The sequence below is a fragment of the Equus przewalskii genome, chromosome 13 (assembly GCF_037783145.1).
Source record: "Equus przewalskii isolate Varuska chromosome 13, EquPr2, whole genome shotgun sequence".
Classification (NCBI taxonomy): domain Eukaryota; kingdom Metazoa; phylum Chordata; class Mammalia; order Perissodactyla; family Equidae; genus Equus; species Equus przewalskii.
In genome coordinates this window covers 17,721,746-17,745,975 of record NC_091843.1, presented here as the reverse complement: position 1 = coordinate 17,745,975, position 24,230 = coordinate 17,721,746, and the positions used below count along the sequence as shown (strand labels likewise).

General features: G+C 37.2%; 2 long non-coding RNA genes across 3 annotated transcripts in view; one reads left to right on the top strand and one right to left on the bottom strand.

The window, feature by feature from the left end:
* LOC139075058 (uncharacterized) overlaps positions 1–7,156 on the bottom strand; it is a 44,516-nt gene extending 37,360 nt beyond the window's left edge. The window contains exon 1 of the long non-coding RNA XR_011525088.1: positions 7,015–7,156. This is a non-coding gene — a long non-coding RNA (uncharacterized lncRNA). The remainder of the gene's footprint in view (positions 1–7,014) is intronic.
* A 144-nt stretch (positions 7,157–7,300) lies between these two features.
* LOC139075057 (uncharacterized) overlaps positions 7,301–24,230 on the top strand; it is a 29,266-nt gene continuing 12,336 nt past the window's right edge. For both annotated transcript variants that reach the window (XR_011525087.1, XR_011525086.1), the window contains exons 1-3: positions 7,301–7,660; positions 11,390–11,451; positions 23,561–23,961. This is a non-coding gene — a long non-coding RNA (uncharacterized lncRNA). The remainder of the gene's footprint in view (positions 7,661–11,389; positions 11,452–23,560; positions 23,962–24,230) is intronic.

Sequence of the window (24,230 nt, the reverse complement as noted above, 5' to 3'; positions counted from 1 at the left end):
GCCACCCTGCAAACACATAGGGCTGAGCATGTTACCAGCCTGACTTCTCAGATGATCACATCCCCCTGGCTCCTTGAGTTTTGATATATGGACCAGGGAGAGATGGAAAGATCCTTCTTCCTTTTGGATAGTGAGTTAAAGCAAAAAACTTGGAGCTACCAGTGGCCATATTTGTTACCATGTTGAGAGAGACAATATGAGAACAACGTCTGATTTTAAAAAGTTAAGAGTTGGATTAGGTCAAAAGAAGGAGGGTTGAAATGTAGAGAGGAGACTGAGGCTTGCTGTTATTGACAAGCCCTTGGATCCAGCAATGCCTGAAGTCTTCACCTTCCTTGAACTTCAATTATGCCAGCCAATGATTTCCTTTCTTAAGCTAGTTTAACCCGGGTTTCTGGAACTTGTAGCCAAAGAAATCATGACTAGTACATCTGCAGAACAGGGACCAGAACCCGAATCCTGGTTTGTTCTGATGTCTAGTCTAGTGCTCTTTCTCCTAAACTGTAATGTCCAGGGAAATCTGGTGCTTGAGGAATCATCCAGAGAAGGCATATCAGATGTGAAAGCAGAGACGGAAATACTCTGCTTTTAAAGGGAAGAGAAAGAATAAACGTGGCAGTGATTGCTCAAATAGAAAAGGGCAAAATGAAGAGAACTAAGAAACGGGCACAATGTATATAAGCATACTTCTTTCCTAACTTTACCAGTAGCTACTCCTAAAAACTAAACTTCAGTTGCCGCCCACTGCTGATGCTAAGGCAACGAAGCTTGTGAAGGAGTTCACAACTTCATTACTTAGGCATGCTAACTAAAATGGGATGGTTTCACTTTTCTTTCCATCGTTACCACTGTTTTCTACAACGGGGTCTTCTGACCTGCTTAGAATATGTTAATTTACAGGATGTAGTCATTTCCCTTATCAGCCCCTCCAGGCAGTTGGCAAGAAGTATTTTCAGCTACAGACCTTGCAATCAGCCACTCAGACCTGCTGCCTTCCTGTGCCCTGACGGATAGAGCTAATTAGCACTCAGCAGCTTTTAGGCATTATCTCTGGCTCCAGAACATCCCCATAAATGAGGGGCAGGCCTGTCCTTACCCCTGAGGGAAGAGAAGAAAATCTCAAATATTTGGAGGTTAAACAACTTCCTAAAAGTTCCTCCCTCTATCACAATTTACTTATCCTTTACTGGTCGGCTCCTGTCCTATCTTATCTGAGCAGACTTAGGAGACTGCATCAACCTTTTGGAGATGTTTTCTTTGTCATACAGGTTTGTATATCATTTTCGTACCACATCATTACCATATACAGTGCAACAACTGGTGGCATAATACTTACTCATCCATCTATCCGTCCATCCACCCACCCATCCTTCCGGCCATCCATCCAGTCAACCAGCATTTCTTGAGTGTGTACTGTATGTCAAGCACAAGTGGGAATTCATAGAACTATGCAGAAAGGAAAGCTTAGTTATATCCTCGTTGGGAGAGAAAGATAATTATGTATAATGAAGAGAACTATTGAGTTAATAAAATCAAATAATGGTATGTAGAGTGAAGGGAGGATTGGGTGGTTAGAGAAAGCATCTCTGAGATAGTGACATGCAACCTCGGATAAGAAAGAGTCACCCAAGCAAAGAGGCAGGGAAGAGCATCTTTCAGGAAGAGGGAAGCAGTAAGCACAAAGGCCTTGTGTGGAAATGAGGTGTGAGCATTTGAGAAACAGAAGGCAGGTTCAGCGTGGCTGGAATATAATGAGAGAGGGAGAGGGCGGCAGGAAAAGAGGTCAAAGATTCACTCCTTCTTTGAATTTTCTTCTGACTGCAGTGGAAAGTCTTTGGCAGGCTTTTACATGGTCACGTAACAGGGACTGATTTAAGCTTTCAAAAGATCACCCTGGCTGCTGAGCGGTGAACGGACTGCAGGTGCAAAAGACAAGTGTGACAGCAGCAGAGCAGCTGCATGATCATTTCAGTGCCCAGCGTGTGCCTGGCACTGCCCTGAGTGCTTTACAGTCCTCCCATATCCCTGCAGAGCCTGAAGAGGCTTTGATTATTTTTGTATTTTATAAATGAAGAATTAGGGATTTATCCCAAATCATAAACATTAAGTGGCTGAGCTGGGATTTGAACCTACATCCAAATAACTCCAAAGCCATTGTGCTTAAATACTTTATTTATTGCACTATGCTGTGCTATAGGCCCTTGACCGTCATAGGTTTAACAATCAACGTCTTGATTAATTTTAGGAAATCCTAATGTCCCATGATATATTAATTTTAATTTTGTGGAAGCACCTACTTGCATGCACTATAAGGGAGGTATATCGCAAGGAGGCACTTGATGGATGAGTGGTTCTTCAGCCAAGAGTACATGGTAACTGTCATGGAATGTCTCTCTAGAGACCAAGCATGAGGAACATATAATTCTCCAGAGAACTGTGATTCCAGAACAACTTTTTCTGATATAGAGAGAATTAAGAATGTGATGAGAACACACATTTTTCAAATATTACTGCTTTTTCAGGAACTTACACACTATAGATGTATTTGCAAATTGGAGGTTTCTGAATATCTGCAGATACCCTCCTCAGAATTCAAGTGTCTATACTAGATCTATAAATGAAGCTTTGGGAATACCCATCACCAGGCCCCTTCAGTGAGGCTGCCACACTTTGTTCTGTTAATCTCATTTCTCCATAATTTACATATAAAAACCTAAATTTGATTACAGAATTCAATAGCCATGAACTCCATGATGAAATTAAATAAAGCCATGCAAACTTTTCTAATTACTTTCAAATCTGGTACCAAGATCTTGGAGGCATCAAAATATTTGAGAGAGGGGCTAGCCCCGTGGCCGAGTGGTTAAGTTTTCGTGCTCCGCTGCAGGCGGCCCAGTGTTTTGTTGGTTTGAATCCTGGGTGCGGACAAGGCACTGCTCATCAAACCACGCTGAGGCGGCGTCCCACATGCCACAACTAGAAGGACCCACAACGAAGAATATACAACTATGTACCGGGGGGCTTTGGGAAGAAAAAGGAAAAAAATAAAATCTTTAAAAAAAAAATATTTGAGAGATATTCTTTTCAAAGGGAAAAACGGCACGTTTGGGTAAGGCCCAACTTAGAGGTCATTGGGTGGAAAGGAATTCTTTTCCTGGATTTCCACAGGAAATAGAAGAATACCAGTCTCTAGCCATTCACTGAAGTTGGAGCTGGTCACAGGAATCAACAAAATTCACACACTCTCCTGCACCAATAGTTGTCCTCCCTAAATTGGGGGAAGTACCACTCAACGATGTACCTTTCGTACCTGTCCCAGTCTCTTCTCCCCTGAGAATCTGCCTGCATTAGGTCTTTTCCTCTTTGGAGGCCAAGAACTCATATAATTATTTGTTTATGCATCTTAGAGTATATATAATCACCCTAGTTAAGGCAATTATACTCTACCAGTAATTTTGTAGGTACTAGACCCATCCTGAAGACCCAGATGCTAGGGAAGCTTTGTGAGTAAGAAATGTCTAGATAACCAGGCCTCATAGTTCCCTAACTACCCTGTTTACTCAAGGACTCCAGTTATTTATTATGGACCAAGCCATACTAAGGGATGCCTCAAACACTAGGTAGTGGTAGACTGTAGTGTATAGGATGGAAAAGTCATCTAGAAAATTCTAGAATTAGTAAGTAGCATCCACTATGCCCCCTATATTTCATTTATCCAACAAATTTTTATTTAGCATCTCCTACGCAAAAGGCACTGTTCTAGGTTCTTGGGACGTGTCAATGAACTAAAAAGACAAAAATCTCTCCCTCTTATTCACAATAGCCAGGACATAGAAGCAACCCAAATGTTCATCATGGATGAATGGGTCAACAAAATGTGGTATATACATTCAATGGAATACTATACAGCCTTAAAAAGGAAGACCCAACGTAGATGGAACTTGAGGGAATTTTGCTAAATGAAATAAGCTAGTCACAAAAGGACAAACATAAGGTATCTTGCTTATGCTTGCATAAGGTATCTAAAATAGCCAAATTCGCAGAAATAGAAAGTAGAATGGTGGTTGCCAGGGGTGGGTGGAGGGAGAGATGGGGAGTTGTTTAATGGGCATAGAGTCTCAGTTCTAGTAGATGAAAAAGTTCTGGAGATCTGTTTCACAGCCAAGATAAATATTCTTGACACTACTGAACTGTATACTTAAAAATTCTAAGATGGTCAATTTTATGATATGTGTTTTCACCACGATAAAAAAAATCCCTGGGGCAAGGCCTGTGGCAACTAGTTAAGTTCGTACACTCAACTTTGGCAGCCCAGGGTTTTGCCAGTTCGGATCCTGAGTGCGAACATGGCACCACTCATCAGGCCATGTTGAGGCAGCGTCCCAGATGCCACAACTAGAAGGAGCCACAACTAAAATATACGACTATATACTGGGGGGCTTTGAGGAGAGAAAGCAGGAAAAAAAAAATGCCTGCCTCTTGGAGCTTATATTCTAGTGAGACTGGGTGGGGCTAAGTGAAAATGTATAGTAAACATAAGTCAATTCTATAGTATGTTAGAAGATGATGAGTACTTTGAAAAAAGTAAAAGATTAAACAGGTAGGGAGGGTTTGAAGGGCCAGTTGCAGAGAGAAGTTTCGGTATTAAATAAATAGCGTATAGGACCTCAATTAAAGGTGAGATTTGGGCAAAATCTTGAAGCAAATGAGTGAGTTAGCTAAACAGATACCTGCGGGGAAGGCAAACGCTTTAGGTGAAGGGAACAGTAGAATAGACCTACTGGTGGGACAAGCCTGTGGTTTTGGAGGAACAGCAAGAAAGCCAGTGTATTTGCCCTTCTGAAGTATTTCTAATGCCTATGGGCCATTCAACAAAGTGGAAGTCTGTGTCTCTGTGGGGAAGGTGATTACAGTTTTACTCTAAGGCCCATCATTTTTTTGCATGTTTTACTATTCATAAAGTTTCCAATATTATGCTGGGGCTAAAGATAAAGTGGTAAGCAAAACAGGCATGTCCTTGCTGCCAGTGGGAGAGAGGTGTGATTCCACAGGCAATAGTGGTGCTGTGGTCAGTGTTTCATAGGGATGCAAGAGCACTAACCACTTCCAGGAGGTCAGAGAAGGCCTCCCTGAGGATGGAACTGATGTTTTAGCCAAGATGTCAAGGAATGGAAGTTAGCCAGAACATGAGCAAGGGGAACAGTGCCCTGGGTGGTGGGGTAGCATGTTGAAAGGGCTGCAGGCAATATGACGCAGAGCATATGAGAAACTGAAACAAGTTTAGCATAAATCATGTATATGGGAAAAGGGTGTATGATGAGCATCAAGAGAGAGAAAGACATTCGGAGATATTGTGGGGTCCTTGAAAGCTATTTTAAGGAATTTTTTTTTTTAATTTAAGAAAAATAGGAAATTGTAAAGTCTTTTAAAGTAGGAATTGATGTAACCAAATATTACCTATTTTCTCTTTTTTTGGTACGAAATTGATCTCTTCCTAATCTTCGGCTCATTACCACATTCTCATCGTTGACCCATGTATGGCAGTTTTTTATTGATGATTTAGTTATTGTCAATAGTATTGTAACACCTTTGGACTCACCACCCATTTTGAAAGCTATGACACTTTGGCAATTGCCTTCATCTGTTTATATGGCTTCCTCCAGTCACCCTATACCCAAGGTAAACATTACACTATATTCTGAGTTTATCCTTCTCTTGTTTCTTTTCTTTTCTCTTTTTGTTTAAAGTTTTACAACTATATGTATTCTTTTACAAAGTTTTTAATTGTGGTAAAAAACACATAACATAAAATTTATGATCTTAACCACTGTTAAGCATACGGTCCAGTGGTGTTAAGTATATTCACATTGTTGTGAAACAAATCTCTAGAATTATTTTATCTTGTGAAACTGAAATTATATCCACTTGACAAGAGCTCTCCATCTTCCCCTCTCCCTTACCTCTGGCAACCGCTATTCTACTTCTGTTTCTATGATTTTGACTATTTTAGATACCTCATATAAGTGGAATCACGCACTATTTGTCTTTTTGAGACTGGCTTATTTCACTTAGCCTAACGTCCTCAAGCTTCATCTATGCTACAGGATGTGATAGAGTTTCCTTCTTTTTTAAGGCTGAATACTATTCTATTGAATATATATATCACATCACTTCAAGTTCTCTTAAAAGGTATACTTTTATTTTGGCAAGGGCACTCTAGCCGCTCTTGGTGGAGTCTGGAAGGAGACAAAATAATCCACAAGAGGGCTATGATATCCAAATTGCACTAACGGGATTGGGCCTTGTATTCTAGGCATTCCCATACATAAAGCCAGTTAACTAGATTTCCTCAAGCCAGTCTACCACATGCTTTTGGCATGATGCTTGGTGCCTGGGAATTATCCTCTCTTTGGTGAATCTGCCACGATTCGTGGAAATCTACTCATTTCTCAGTGTGTCAGATTAGATCTTCCACCTTACCTGATATCTGCAGAGTTCTACAGGCTAGCAGTGGACAGGAAGACTCCTACACTTCCTCAATGACCAAAGCATTTTCTCCTATTTTTTTTTTTAATCAGAAAAATCCTTAAATTGAGTACCAGACACAGAAATGAGAATTTCTAATAGTGTCTTCTTTTCCTTCTCATTAATTCATACATGACCTCTTTCTGGAACACTTGTGAATAAACAAGAATTTAATGGGGTCAGAAAGGATCAAGATGGAGCTGTTACATCCCAAAATATGGGGAGGTGGGGGAGGGGGGTGGGGACAAACAGGAAGCAGGGAGAGAAAGAATTGTGTGAGGCTGAAAACGTGGTCAGTCAGTGAGATGCAAAAGGAAGTACACAGAGAGAATATGTGCTGGGGCATAAAGCATTACAAAAGCTACAAAAACAGGTAGAGGAGGAGGTAGGAGAGGGAGAGAGAGGGCAGAGAAAGGGGAGCGACCAGAGGTGGGAATTGGTCCAATGAAATCGCGCCAACTCCCAGGGAGATTGCTGAGGGGTTCCAACCTGCAGATCCATCTGTCTCCTCGGATTCTAGGGCAAACCTCATTAGTGTGAGGAGGCACCCCACGGCTCAGTCCCTACCCCAGGGACCTCAGATTCCCATCTGGCAAGCTAGAGGAACAAGTGTGCTTGCTCTGCTGTGGGGTTTGGCTTCTTTCACATACTTTTTTTCTGATAAGAAAAATGTACCTTTTCCACTATTTATTAGCTTTCATTGGCTGTTTCATGCTCTGCTATTCTAGCCTTAGGAGTCACACTAACTTGATTGCTGAAGAAGGCTAAGAACTTAACTCTTTGTGTAATTAAACTCTGAAAAGCACATTCTCATTCTCCGTCATCCTACCTGGAAGGTGGTCAAAGACAGCCACCAGTCTTCCAAATCGTGGTTCCTTGGATGCAGGCCAGATGCTGCAGGGCTAGGGTTACTCAGAAGGCCACAGGGTCACATGCTTGGTGAGATGCTCTGTTTCTTCCTGGAAGGAAATGAGAGAAGTTAGGGGCCACTGCAAATCCAGAGATCTACATTTCTAGAGGTGAAAAATGCTAGACATGGGAACCACAAGGAAAGTGAAAATACAACTGAAATTTATTCAAGAAGCATTCATGCACATAACCAGGGCTTACTTGAGGATGGTTAAAACTCTCACAGGTGAGCCTTCCTCTGCCAAGCAGCAAATTCATTCTTATTAAAGATTTGACGGTTTGGCACTCTCTTTGCATCTATTAATTCATCTATTTATTCAAAAAATATGTATCAACTACTCACCCAATGCCAGCAGTGTGATAAGCATTGGGACGTAGTCCTGTAAAAGACAGATCTTTTTCTTGCTCTCATGGAGTTTACAATTTCTTATGATAGTTAAAGTTGCATAAGGGGAGGGAAATTGTCAAATATTCAGAAGACATAAATACACTCTTCCTCTTTGGGACAGTTGCAGACACTGCTCCAGATTCCTCCCTGTCCTCTATTTACTTGAAAAAGGAGCAAGGGAAAGAACGTGGGGTGGGAACCCCAATATTGCCTGTACTTCCATCTCCTCTACTTTGTGGTGTAACCTTGGGCATGTCATGTGACCATTCTGAGATTCCATTTCCCCCATCTGTAAAACGCAACCAGCCAGATTTACTTACCTCATGAAACTTCTGTGAAGTTGAAATAAAATCAAACGTGGGAAGCACTTTGTAAATTGTAAAGCAGCATACAATGAAGTTTTCTCTTCTGCCCCTCTTCCCTTAGGCTTCAGTGTCAAGCCATAGGGTGGTCAAATGCGCACTCTGCCACATCCAGTTGTGTGCCTTGGGTGTTTTTATGAGACTTTCTGAGGCTCTGTTTCTGAACCTGTAAAGTGCATATTATAGCATTTAACACATATGATTCCACTGCAAGGATTTAAAAAATACATCAATGTGAAGTTCTACTCTGCTAGGAAAAAAGTGTGCCCTTGATAAAGGTAAATTCATTGTTTCCTTTCTTTCTTTTTGTTCCGCCTGCTTTCTGTCTCTCTTTCACTTTACCACTCAAGACCACTAAGAAAGCAATATCCAGGTTATTGTGGGTGGAAGGGAAACTATATGAGAGTTAGTTTTCCCTGTCAATACAATACTTAATTACTTAGCACCTTTCTTCTCTTACAAAGAATGGGGGTAACAATGATTGAGATAATAAAAATAGTAGATAAAAAATAGGGCTAACTATGGAATTATGCACCAAGCACTTCATAAGAATATCTCATGCAATCCTCCACTCTCTGAATTAGGTTCTATTATTATGAGGAAAATGAAGCACGGAGAGGTTAACTGACTTGACTAAGGTCATGCTGTTGGAGCCAAAACTTGAGCCCAGCTAGTCTGATACCAGCATTGATGTTCATAACCACCTGGTGTTTTGGGCTCCTGGTCACCGTGTTTTATAAGGCCTGAGCTAGTCAAGGAAAGTTGAGACTTCTTCTGACTTTCTCATCCAAGTTATGCAATTAAGGTGTTTGTTAAGAGTTAAAAACAAATCTTGAATGAAAGGATGGATGGATGGATGGATGGATGGATGACAGTCCCTGAGAATTTCAAAGAATATCCTTCTAGACTCTAAGTGATTTTCAACTTTCTAAGCAAAATCTGTCATGTTCCAGAATTCTTTTGTCTTGCTCACTTTTGTTTCCTTATTCTTTCTCTCTTTTTGTTTCGGAGATGAACTACCACCTTCAATGTCCGTTCTCCTTATGGGAGAGTCACTAGCCGCTGCCATGGCAGCTCAGTTCTTACTCTCAGGTAGTTTACTCAGTCCCTTCAAGACAAATCAGTTTGATTCAAGCACTACAAATCACTATTGCTTTCTTGTTCATCTCTAATGTCCTGGTTGGGAATAGCAGAGGGGCTGCGGGTAATCAATTTGCTACTAGTCTAATTGATAACACAACCATCTGAGAATCCTTTGGAAGCCTGGAATTGTGATAAATTGTTTCACTTTTTTCTTTTATTTTATATGCATAATTTTCCTGCTTGGATGTTATTCTTTCAATTTTATAGATGAGAACATCAAGTTCAGAATCCATATCCTTAGTTAACACAAAGTGCAATTATGTTACAAGTCTAGGCCTGTGCTCTAGCAAGTTTTATATGTGTATACTAAGCAACTTCCCACTCTCATTTGAGTTTCAACTTTCTGATCAGTAAAGTGTTAAATGGATCACTAACTCCTTTTTGGAGCTCAATGTTATATTTTTGAGAGAATGAAAAACAGTTTTTTATCTGTTTCCAGCCTCAAAATTATCCTTTTTTTTTCTTATTAAAATAGGAAAAGAGCCACCTCTTCATTCCAGAATTCTCTCTGGACCAGTGATACCTGAGAGCTTTGTCTCATTCTTTATGTTTTTATTCATATATCACTATATCCTTGTATAATGGTTACATACTTCTTTTAGTATAGGAATGAAAAAAGTAGCATAAAGTTCTCTTCTTTACCATGAATGATGTGTTGTGACAATAAGTATAAATAGGTTAAATTTATTCCATGTGCCATGTGTCTATTTCAGTGAATACTTATTGTGAATGTTTATTATAAATGTTTGAATACTGATGTCACCTCTCTACCGGGCAGGGAAAGCCAGGATAAAAGATGTGGCCCTTACCTTGGCAATTATTATAGCAGGTAGACACTACATGTTCCTGCATCATTGCTGAACATCTTGAGGGAGGAGCATGTGCATGAGAATGCGGCAATCCCCTCTCATAATCTTCAGGCAAAAGTGATGCTTCATTCTCTGTCCTCCTCCTGCTTTAGATAAATCAAAGGTTTCTGGAAAGCTGTTAAAGAAGATAAGCATAATTCCAGCTTTGGAATAAGAGCTATGTTTACTGGGTCCTCTGGGAGCAGGTGCTGAGATGGAATTAGGAGTTCAAGAGGTTTATTACGTGAGAAAGATGAAAGGAAAAGAAGAAGCACTGAACAAAGAAAGCTTCCAACCAGAGTGTAGATATGACAAAAGTCTTGGTCAACCCAGCGGATCTCTGGAGCAAATATTTCCCATTAAAGGAGTCCTATGTTAGACAGAAATATCCAGGCCCTATTTATCCACCATACTTAGTCTTAGGCTGGAGTTACACAGGAAGAACTTGATTTCAGCTTGAAAGTTGAAACAAGTTCTGAATGTGTTAAGAGCTGGAAGCTGTCAACTTATTGCACTCCTTGCAACTGAATGGAGAGTTCTTTCTTGAAGGAGATTCAAGGAGTATACTTTGTGGCTGCCACAGTAGCTCATTCAAGGTCTTCTAATCCTGTTCTCACATGTTACTGTTTGTCCTAAATTCTCCTGAAGAATTCTTCAGCATCCTGCAGCCTCTTCAAATACTTTTTATACTTCATTGCATTTTTTTTTAAAGTTGTCTTAGGGAAAACAATATACATCCTTATTTTTTTATGGTCACTTAGAGATAATGTAGTGCCTTTTCACAAAAAAATGTAGAAACTTTGTAATACTATGCATCTCTTTACACCCAATCCTTTATGTTATAGTGGTTATATGTATTTTGTCTATATGTGTTATAAATATCAAAAGGCAATGTTAAATTTTGCTTTAAGCAGTTTTGCAATTTACAAAGAGATTCTGAGAAAAATAAAAAAGAATAAAATAATTTTTGAATTTATCCAGATATTTACCATTTGCAATGTTCTTCAGTGTTATCTGAGCATCTGAGTCTGCGGTTTTTATTATGTGCAGGTTTTATAGCTGTTTTCTGCAGGGGAGTCAAGTAGTCTTTCTCTGCGATGACTAGATGTTGATAACCAGTAGTTTTTAAAAATATCTCAGTGATAATGCAATTACATTCGACTTTGTTAACTTTGCTCCCTGAATGTCTCTTGAATCTGCTCATATCTCTCCAGGTTGACAGACACCTCACTGGTATCATTACTTCTGAAATGAATCTACTTGAATCTACTCTTGTGTGAGTACCGTCAATAGCAAATTCTCCACACAGTTGTCAGAGAGATCCCATTACAGTACCAATCTAACTAGGTCACTCTTCTATTTAAAACCTTTAAATGTATCCCCAATGCATTTAGAATAAAATTTAAAATCCTTACATAAACAAGACACTGCACAGAATGGCTCTTGCCTATTTATCTTGACTAGATCTCTTTCTTTGTGAGCTCCAGCCACGTGGACTTTTTTCTTCCCTTTCAGTGACATGAATTTTCAGGCTTATTGCCATGCACAGGGAATATGTTTTGACAGGACTACTCTTCTATTGTTCTTTGCTGAGTAGCTTCAATTCCTCCTGAGACCTCAGCTCAAATATCAGCTTCTCCAGGGAAGACACTGTAAGGGAGGAAGACAATTCCTCTACCCTCTAGGTTCTTCTGGCTGGTCTAAGAATTTAATTGACGTGAGACAGGATAATAGGAGAAAATCAAACAAAGTTTAATAACATATATACATGGGAGAAACCCAGGAAAACTGAGTAACTCATCAGAATGACCAAAGCCCGCCACCTTAAATACCATCTTCAGTTAGAGACAAAGGAGGATGTTGGGGGTAGTGGTTTAGATCTTCAAAGAGGAGGAAGGCAATTTACATGGAGATGGAAATGAAAATGAGCCAACTATAGACAATGTGACCTGAGAAACACACTTAACATTACACTAGAGTTATCTTAGGGTATTATTAGCTCCTTCCTGGAACAGGCCCCTTCTATCTTAAATTCTTTTAGGCAGTTGGGGCGAAGGTCAAAGTTTCTTTCAAGGTCTTTTTGTCCTTGAAAATAGTCAAGGCTAAGAGACACATTTTGGGGAGACCAATTCTGATCCCCCACAACACCTTTTGCCCTCCAGATTAGGATAAAACCCTTGTGATAGACTCTCATAGCAAATGATTCTATGATCATCACCAGTGTATCATCTTCAACTTTTTCCATTTGAAACGTCATCTCCCAATAGTAAACTATTTGATTTTACGTTTAGGATTTTGAGTCAGTTATTTCTGAATAGATTCTGGGTCCTTTACAGTTTTTGTAGATTGAGGCTATCTTTCATGGGCTGCGGTTTACCGAAGCATTGAGGGAATCACACGTTATAGTAATTAGAGAACTGAACATTTTTGGCACTCAGGGCATAATAAGCGTATTGCCTATCAATGCTGTACTCTTGGAAATTTAGATCCTGTTCTTGCATATTCACTCTAACATGATCATCATTTGAGTTTTGATGATTCTGAATGCTTTCATATGATTCAGGCCCAGTGCCAAATTGTCTTTATTTTGTATATTTATTTTTGAAAAGAAGTTAAAACATCTTGAGATTCAGAAAACTTTAGTTTGAAAAGACCTCAGGGTTTCAAAATTGTAGCTGTGGATGCATAAACTTGTACAATAAAACCCTCTGGAAGATAGAGATGAGCTGGAAGGATAGGATTTGTTGAAAAACTGTATCCCCTCTCTTTACAGCTAGAGAAAAGTGCCTTTTTATAGCTCATGAAGACAGAGTCAAAAAAATTAGTCACTATAAAAATATCTGGTCCAGCTTTCATTTTTGTTGGGAGAACTGAAAAGTTCTGACTTTTGAATACATTTATTTATTATTCTCTTGTAGATTTACTCATAAATGAAAATGAGTGGTATAGTAAAATTAGGCCTAATGCATTCTTATTCTTTTTTTCTTGTTTGCACTTGTTTTATAGGAACTAAAGGAAAAAAAAAAAAGAAAGATGTGCTATAAACATATCAGCATAAGGATTTAAAACTCTATGCCTTGCATGACCTTTTTTTATTGAGGTAAAATTCACATAACATACACATAAACTTAACCATTTTCAGTTGTATAATTCAGTGAAATTTAGTACATTCACAGTGTTATGCAATTATCACCTCTATTTAGTTCCAAAAGCTTTTCTTCACCACAGAAGAAAAACTCATACTCATTAAGCAATCGTTTCCACTCATTTCCTCCTCTCCTCTGGGTCCCCAACTGGTTTTCTGTCTCTACCGCTTTACCTATTTGGGATATTTCTTATAAATGGAATCAATCATACAATATGTGATCTTTGTGTCTGGCTTATTTCACACTGTGGCCTGTATCAGTACCTCATTCCTTTTTATGGCTGAATAATACAATGTCTTATGTACATACCACAACTCCTTTATCTGTTCATCTGTTTTCACTTTTTGGCTATTATGAGTAATACTATTATGAAAATTTGTGTACAAGTTTTTGTTGGAATACTTGTTTTCAATTATTTTGGAGATATATGTAGGAGAGAAATTGTTGAGCATTTGGTAATTCTATATTTAAACTTTTGGCAATCCACCAAACTATTTTTGAGAGTGACTGTACCATTTACATTCCCACAAGCAGTGTATGAAGGTTCCATTATCTCCACATCTTCACCAAAGCTTGTTTTTTTTTATTTTATTATTTTTTAAATTAAAACCTAGAGAGTGTGAAGTGGTATTTCATTGTGTTTTTATTTGCATTTCCTTGATGACTAATGATATTGAACAGAATTTCATGTGCTTGTTGGCTATTTGTATTTCTTCTTTGGAGAGATACTTATTCAATCACTTTACCTATTTTTAAAAAAATTAGGTTGTTCATCTTTTTTGTTGTTGAATTGTAAGAGTTCTTTATACATTCTGGATATTAGACCTTTATGATATATATGATTTGCAAATATTCTTCCCCTTTCTGTATATTGTCTTTTCACTTTCTTGATAGTGTCCTATGATGCACAATAGTTTTAATTTTGATGAAGTCCAATTTATTTTTCTTTTGTTGCTTGTGTCATGTCTAAGTATCCATTGCCAAAACCAAGTTCATGAAGATCTGAGTTTTAGTTTTACCTCAGATATTTTGATTTTTGATCCATTTTGATTTAATATTTGTATATGGAGTGAAGTATGGGCCTAACTTCATCATTTCGCATGTAGATATTCAGTTGTTGAAGCACTGTTTGTTAAAGAGACTATTCTTTCCCTATTGAATGGCCTTGGAATACTTTTAAAAAAATCAATTGACCATAAATGTAGAGGTCTAACACATTCTTGTTCACCAGTGTTTTTACACTAATAAATATCACTTTGCTCTTGCATAATGGAAACAAGATGTGTTTATTTTAATTTTCATGCTTTGTTTTTGGAAATCAATCCAATCTGTGCATTTTTCTTGTTAGAGTAAATATTGACATTCTGTGCTATAATATACTATGCTCTTCATTTGTTCCACTATTCATTACTTTCATTATAAAATTGTGGCTTTCCCCATGGAAACCAGTTATTCATGGGCTTAGGTCCATACTTACTATCTTGGTTCTTAAATTTTATTAAAGGTCAAAAGTAGTACTTACAGCATCTATTGTGAATGTTAGACTATCATAAAGCAGTTATTATTGAACATTTTGAACATATTGAATATCTCGTATTTTCTTTTTATCAGTTTTTAAACCTTGTGCTGAAATTGATGTCTTTTGATTACACTTTATATACTACATTGTTTCTGCTAAATTCTATTATGTTAAGATAAAATGGATAATTTTCAATGTAAAGTCTCACACTAAGCCCAAGTACATGCCTTTTTAATTTATATTTTATGGAATGTGGTGTACAGACTCTCTTCTTAATTCTAACTCTAGTGAAGAAATGGTTCTAAATATATGAGGATTTACATTCTAAAAGTATTATGGAAAAAATGCAGGAATATTAATGTAATCTATAAGTATTTCTAAATGTAAGTTTTTCTGCATTTATTTCCATTTTTGCTAATTTGATTTTCTATATAGCTGATCATAGCCTTCTGCTGTGTGTATATGTGTGTGTACACACATATACACATATGTATACATACACATGTGTACACATATACACATGCACACATATATACATACACATATATGCGTAAACATACACTAGGAAAGACTAACAAAGAACAAACATTTATCAGGGAAATCTCTAAGCCAGAGATTGGCAAACTACAGCCTGTGAGACAAATCTGGGTTGCTGTCTTTTTTTGTATGGTTTCTAAGCTAAGAATGGTTTTTAGACTTTTAAATGGTTCTGGGAAAAACTGTTACATGAAAATTATGTGAAACTCAAGTTTCAATCTCCACAAATGAGTTTTATTAAAATACAGCCTGCTCATTCATTTACCTATTGTTCATGATGCTTTTGTGCTAAAATGACAGGGTTGAGTAGTTGTGACAAAGATGCTATGACTTACAATCAATGCCTTAAGTATTTACTATCTGCCCTTTACAAAAAATGTCTGCTGACCTCTGCTTTAAGTGAAGGCTAGAACCCAGAGTGGTAGGCAAAATGATGAGACTGCTTTTGACCAAAGGGTATTTTGAAACTGGGGAATTTGAGCTCCAGTTTTCTGGGTCTTGCTGGAAAAACTGAAAAAGGAGGTCCTTATAGGAGCTTCTCACTGTATAAATCTGGCAGACCAAAGGGCAATACCTTTAGCGTAAATTATGAGTCAGAAATAAATGGCTCCTCCAACCCCTAGGGACCATAATAAATGTTGCCTTGGTGCTAAGCAGAGTACAGGAATCCCTGAACCGTTTAACAATAAGCCTTCCTTGAAGGGCTCTGAAGCACAAGTTAATATTATTCGGGTAGTTCAAAAAGCCTCAAGTTGTGAATTCATTTTAAATTTGTCCTGGAACACTTCTAGGTGCCCGGCAAAAGCAAGTTAAGATGTGTACTTTAATTATTATCTCAACTTCGCTTATTTTCTCTTATTTTAATGAGAAGATAAAAAAGCAGAATTTAGAAAGCTGCCTGGTCCTCTGTTAACTTTCTGTATTATTTTCTTTTTTTCTTGAAATATATTTGGCATATAATGCTGTGTAAATTTAAAGTGTACAACATATTCCATGATCACTTGGGATTTATACCAGAGATGTGGGAATGTTTCAACATCTGCAAATTAATCAATGTGATACACCACATTAACAAAATGAGGAATAAAAATCACATGATCATCTCAATCGATGCAGAGAAAGCATTTGACAAGATCTAACATCCATTTGTGATAAAAACTCTCAGCAGGGACTGCCCTGGTGGCATATCGGTTGTGTTCGCATGCTACGCTTGGGCAGCCTAGGGTCTGTGGGTTTGGATCCCAGGTGTGGACCTACATACTGCTCATCAAGCCATGCTGTAGTGGCATCCCACGTGCAGAGTGGAGGAGGATTGGGATAGATGTTAGCTCAGCAACAGTCTTTCTCAGTCAGGGAGAAGAGGATTGGCAACAGATGCTAGCTCAGGGCCAATCTTGCTCACCAAAAACAAAACAAAACAAAGAACCTCTCAACAAAATGTGTATAGAAGGAAAGTACCTCAACATAATAAGAGCTATATATGACAAATCCACAGCCAACATCATACTTAATGGTGAAAAACTGAAAGCCATCCCTCTGAGAACAGGAACAAGACAAGTGTGCCTACTCCTTTTCAACATAGTACTGAAAGTGTTTCCCAGAGCGGTTAGCCAAGAAAAAGAAATAAAAGGTATCCAAATTGAAAAGGAAGAAGCAAAACTCTTGTTGTTTGTGGATGACATGATTCTATATGTAGAAAACCCTACAGAATCCACCAGAAAACTATTAGAAAGAATCAACAACTACAGCAAAATTGCACAGTACATAATCAACTTACAAAAATAAGTTGCATTTCTCTACACTAATCACGAACTAGCAGAAAGAGAAGTCAAGAATACAATCCTGTTTATAATCACAACAAAAAGAATAAAATATTTAGGAATAAACAACAAAGGAGGTGAAAGATCTATACAATGAAAACTATAAGATATTGTTGAAAGAAATCAAAGACATAAAGAAACAGAAAGATATTCCCTGCTCATGGATTGGAAGAATAAACATAGTTAAAATGTCCACATTACCTAAAGCAATCTACAAATTCAATGCAATCCTAATCAGAATCCCAATGACATTCTTCAAGGAAATAGAACAGAGAATCCTGAAATTTATATGGAACAACCCAAAGACCCCAAACAGCCAAAGGAATACTGATTAAAAAATAAAAAAGCTGGAGGCATCAAAATCCGTGACTTCAAAATATACTACAAAGCTATAGTAATCAAAACAGCATGATACTGGCACAAAAACAGACACACAGTTCAATGGAACAGAGCTGAGATCCTGGAAATAAAACCACACATTTATGGACAGCTAATCTTCAGCAAAGGAGCCAAGAACATACAATGGAGAAAGGAAAGTCTCTTCAATAAATGATGTTAGGAAAACTGGACAGCCACATGCAAAAGAATGAAAGTAGACCATTCTCTTTCACCATACAAAAATTAACTCAAAATGGATTAAAGACTTGAATTAAAGACCTGAAACCATAAAATTCCTAGAAGAAAATGTAGATGGTACGTTCTTTGACATTGGTCTTAGCAGCATCTTTTTGAATACCATGTCTACTCAGGCAAGGGAAACAAAATAAAAAATGAAGTGGGACTACGTCAAACTAAAAAGCTTCTTCAGGGCTTCTGCAGGTACAAAATGAAAAGACAAGCCACCAACTGGGAAAAATATTTGCAAATCGTATATCCAACAAGAGGTTAATTTCCAAAATATACAAAGAGCACATAAAATTCAACAACCCCAAATCAAACAACCTGATCAAAAAATGGGCAGAGGATATGAACCGACATTTTTACAAAGAAGATATACAGATGTCCAACAAGCACATGAAAAGATGATCAACATCACTAATCATAGGGGAAATGTAAATCAAAACTACAATGAGATGTCACCTTATGCCTGTCAGAATGGTTATAATTACCGAGACAAAAAATTAACAAATGTTGGAGAAGATGTGGAGAAAAGGGAATTCTCAAACACTGCTGGTGGGAACGCAAACTGGTGCAGCTACTATGGAAAAGAGTGGAGATTTCCCAAAAAATTAAAAATAAAAATACCATGCAATCCAGCTATCCTACTTCTGGGTATTTATCTAAAGAACATGAAATCAACAATACAAAAAGATCTGTGCACCCCTATGTCCATCCATTGCAGCATTATTCACAATAACCAAGACATGAAAGCCACCCAAATGCCCATCAATGGATGAATGGATAAAGAAGATGTGGTGTATATATATATACAGTGAAATACTATTCAGCCATAAAAAAGACAAAATCATCTCATTTGCAACAACATGGATGGATCTTGAAGGTATTATGCTAAGCAAAATAAGCCAGACAGAGAAAGACAAAAACCATGTGATTTCGCTCACTTGTGGAAGATAAACAAACACATGGATAAACAGAACAGATTAGTGGTTACCAGAGGGGAAGGGGGTGGGAGGTTGGCAAAAGGGGTAAGGGGCACATATGGATGGTGATGATAAAAACTAGAGTATTGGTAATGAGCATGATACAGTCTAAACAGAAACTGATATATAATAATGCACACTTGAAATTGCAGTGTTATAAACCAACACGGCCTCAAAAAAATAATTAAAAAAAAAATAAGGTGTACAACATATTGATTTGATACATTCATATATTGTAATATGACTGCCATTGTAGCAATATTTAGCACCTCTATCACATCACATAATCATCTATTTTATTAATTTCTGTTTTTATATTTAAATTTTCCTTGCTTCTATTTATTTTGAGTTGAATTTGCTCTTTTTCTAACTTCATAAGGTAGAAATTTCAATCATTGAATTTAAACTCTTCTTTTCTAATATAAACACTTGAAGTTATAAATTGTTTTATGCTACAAATTTCCCTCTAAGCATTGTTTTAGATGCATCCCACAATTTTTTTTAACTTTTTACTAATTTTAGATTAAAAAGAAGTTTTTTTTTTTTTAGTAAGAGTACACAGAGTTCATGTATACCCTTCCTCCGCTTCCCCTAATGCTAATGCCTTACAGAACCTTAGGACAACTATCAAAACCAGTAAATCAATATCTGTACAACACTATTAACCAAACTATGGACATTTTCTGAATTTCACTAGTTTTTCCAGAATCTTTTTGTTCTGTTATTTTTCCTTGTTCTCCTCCAATATGTGACAGCTCCTCAGTCTTTCCTTGTCTTTCTTGACCTTAACAATTTTGAAGAATACTACTCAATTATTGTGTAGAATGTCCCTCAATTTGGGTTTGTCTGATATTTTCTCATGATTAGAATAAGGCTATACATTTTTTTTGCAAGCATGTTACAAAAATGGTGTTTTGTACTTTTTAGTGAAACTTATCAAGGGATTTATATCGTCCTACTGTTTTTGACTTTAACCTTGATCATTTCATTTAATATGCTGTACATTCATTTTTTCTAATGTTTTCTAATACTCTTTGTCATTTCTTCTTCAACCTATAGATTATTAAGAAGTGTGCTTTGTTTTATGTACAAATATTTGGGATTTCTCAACATCTTTTTTTTTGTTGATTTCTAACGTATTCCATTTTAGTCAGAGAATATATTTTGCAAGTCTTCAAATTTTTTGAAATCTATTGAAACTTATTTTTAGCTTAGCATATAGATTTAAAAAATGTGCATTCTACAATTTGGGTGAAATCTATAAATGTCAATTAGCTCAGGGTATTAAAATCTCCAACTTTGGGGATTTATCTTTTTCTTCCCTTAATTTTATAAGTTTTTCCTTCATATATTTTAAAGCTTTGTTATTAGGCCTTTATGATTGTTATACTTTTCTGATAAATTGACGTATTTATCATTATGACATGTTCCTCTTTATCTCTAATAATTCTTCTTGTCTATAAGTCCATATGTTTCTTCTGTTAATATAAGCCTCACCTGCTGTTTGCATGACATTTCTTTCTTTAGCCTTTTAGTTTTAACCTATCTATGCCATTATACTTAAAGTCAGTTTCTTGTAGACAACATATAGTTGAGTCTTTTAGTAAATCCAATCTAACAATCACTACCTTTTAATTGGAGTATTTAGTCTATTAAAATTTAACTATCAATATAGTTGGACTTAACTACACTTTTGTAATCTGTTTTTCATTTTCCTGCCAGCCTTTTGTTCCTTTACTCCCTTCTTACTTTCCTAAGGTTGTTAATAAATATTTTTAATGCTCCAGTTTAATGCCTCTGTTGACTTTTTTTCTCTAGTTTTTTTTTCTTTGCAGGGGAAGATTTGCCCTATGCTAACATCTGTGCCAATCTTCCTCCTTTTTCCTTCCCCCTCAAAGCCCCAGTAGACAGTTGTGTATAGTCATAAGTTCTTCTAGCTCTTCTTTGTGAGCCACCACCACTGCATGTCTACTGACAGACGAGTGGTCTGGTTCTGTGCCTGGGAACCGAACCCGGGCCACTGAAGAAGAGTGGGCCAAACTTTAACCTCTAGGCCATCAGAGCTGGCTCTTCTGTCAACTTTTTAGCTAAACCTATTAGCATTATTTTAGTGGCTGCTCTAGAATGACAATATTTATCCTTAACTTATTACAGTATTCTTAGAATTAACTTGTATGACATGTAGTAAAATACTAGAAAGTTGCAATAATATAGCTTCAGTTACTTTCTGGCTTTTGTGCTATCGTTACTTTATGTTTTGCATAGGCATATAATAAATCACATAATACATGTTATAGTTTTTCTTTGAATGACCACATAACCTTTAAAGAAATTAAGAGAAGAAAACAATCATATATGTATTATTTGAAGTGTTCTTTCTTTCTTCTTATAGATACAAGTTTCCATACAATATTTCCTTGGTGTCATTCTATCCTACAGAACTTTCTTTAGTATTTCTTGTAGTGCAGGTCAGATAGTGATGAACTATTTGTTTTTGTTTACTGATTCTTTCGTCTGCCAACCTGCCATCAAGTCTAACCAGGAAATTTGTCATTTCAGATACTATACTTTATAGCTCTAAAATTTTGATTTGGTTCTTATAGTTTCCACATCTGCTCTGGGTTTTTACATAATTTCTCTCATTGTAAGCATATTTTCTTTTACGTCTTAGAAGTATTTGAGATAGAACTCAAAGTCCAAACTCTTCTCTTCTCTGTGGTGGGCAGCTGTTGAAACTGCTCAACTTTTTTAGTCTTCCATCTGCTGCTTTACATTCAGAACTTTGGAGCTTCTTTGGTTCATGAAAAGTTTAGGGATCACCAAAAAATTTGGGCAGAGATTATTTATAGGTTTGGGGAGTTTTATGCCACCTTCCTTTCCAAAATTGTCACCTTTATTTTCCAGGCACTCTGGCTGCACTGGATTTCATTGTCTGACTCCTCAAGCTAGTCAAATTGACCCGAGCCATGCCTGTTCAGATTTGGAATGTTCAGTTACATGAAGTAATAAATCCCCCATGCACTTCTTGTCTTAAACTAGTTTGATTTGATTTTTCATCTGTTGCAACTGAAGAAGGCCTGCCTAATATAAAGGCTTTTGCTAATCAGCAGACTCTGGCAAAAATGGAGCGTTTTCAGTGGAGAGTCATAGATTTTAATCCTCTAGTCCATGTTAAATTCAAATTAGGTAGGAGCATCTGTAACTTCACCTGGGTAAAGTCAAAACTGTAATTGATTATTGTTTAATTTCTGTATTTTTTGTTAGACTGTGAGATTCTTGATGGCAGAGGCAACATCTTATTTGCCTCTGTATTCCCAATGCATAGCATGGAGTGCTCAACAAATATTTGTTGAGTGAATGAATTTTGACATTTGAATTTGGCACTTGAATTGTAAGTTACTATCTAAACATGCAGTTATTAAGTCAGAGATTTATTGATCAACACATCCTCTACACTGAAGCCAAAATAATCCATTAAAGAATTAAAGTAAGTCATTTCACAGACTCCTTAATATCATCCAATGGTTTTCCAATGCACTCAAGATAAAATGTAATCTCATTTCCAAGGCCTAGAAAGTATACCTTGTTCTGGCCCTTTCTTCTCTCTCTAATCTCATTTCTTACTACTCTCCAACTTTTTGATTATGCTCCAACTTACTGGCCTTCTGTTTCAAGAATTTATTCTCCCCAAGCTTATTTCCGACACAGCTGTTTCACTTGCCATTCACCCTGCCTAGAATGTTCTTCCCACACTTTTCACATGGCTGGTTCCTCATCAATCAGATCTCAAAAGCTCACCTTTTTAGAATACTTTTCCCAGGTATCCCTACCTCATATAGTACATAAGCATGAGCGTCCTCCTACCAGACATAAACTCTGTTTAGTGTATTACTTTATTTGTATTATTTATAGCATTACTACTTTGTGAAGTCATCTTGATTGTTATTTGTTTTCTTCTTTACGGTCTGTCTCACATCTAAAATATAATTTCCATGGGAGCAGAAACTTTATCTGCTTTGTTTACCCATGTGTCTTCAGTGCCTGTAACAGTGCTTGCTGGGTGCATAGAAAGAATTTGATAAATATTTGATGAACGAATGAATTTAATCATAACAATCAAATCAAGGTGGATTGTAAATAATCTGATTTCAAAACAGTCAGTTCACCATAAAAAGAAGTCAAACTGGTTATTTGGAATCCTGAGGTGAAACTGTTGTTCCTCTGGTTTTGGATGCCTAGGAATTAGGTTGAGCCACAGAAATACAGCCACCATGTAAGAAAAATAGCAAAGGGCCAGCCAGCCTAAGTTGTTTTATTGCTCTTTTTTAAAGTAGAATTTATACATAAAAATGAGAACCATTAAAGTTAATGTTCTCACACACAGCCATATTGATTTTTCTCCACAATTGATCTCATTCATTTTGTACATTTACTATTTACTAGATATTCATTTAGGGGCAGACATTGACCTCTATACTCATTTGATCATTTTTCTTGTTCATTTTTTATACTGTTGCTCCAAACACACCCATATGAATGCCTTTGGTAATTTTTACTGTAGAACATGCCATTTCTTCTGATGAAGATCTCTTCTCAGCATTTATTTATAAGCAGGATAGCCAGTATAGCACTGTTCCACCATTTGTGCTATTTGTCATACAACTGTGTATGAAGATGGCATACACCACCAAGGCTTTAGTAGCGTCATGCAGGAATCAAGACAAGCATCGTTCTCTGACTCTTTCCTTTACCTGTTTTGCAGGGCTTCTACTTCTGGAGAGAGCTCCTCCTTCCTGTGGGTTCCCACAAGTCCCGGAGGTGAATAGCGAACAAGTTTGGTCAGTTACCACAAAAAGAACACTATGTTTTCTCTACTTGTTCTGGTTCCTCCCTAGTGAATGTCCTATCTCTGCATCTTCTGGGCACCACAGCTGTTTCCATATGTTCCACTGTTTGCTTCCTCTGAGCATTACCACATGCTGCCTGCTACCTTCATTATCATTCTTGCTGCCTAACAATCCACCACACTATCCACCACAGCCCCTAAGGTGATAAAGCCATGCTGTTTCAGGCAGAGGCAGAAGGATTGACTCTCCCCTTTTTTGTAGTCCACTTTGCCACATGGCCTCCAACCAAGAAGCCAGTGTCTTCTGAAGTTTCCTGGTGAGTTAGTTGCTTCTGATTTCACTCAAGTTTCCTGATCCTCACCTCTATTCAGATTTTGCATAAACGCATAGTGGGGTCTATATATGAATAACAATTATGAATAATTGCATTCTTCCTCTGATGACTAAGTCCTCCTTACTGAACCATACGTCTCTGCCTGACTCAACAACACTTACTAACAGTCACAGAGCACTAGCCGTGTGTTGGCACCGTGCTAAGTGCTTTATGTCTTTTGATCTCAGCTAAATCCTCTGAGGCAGATATTG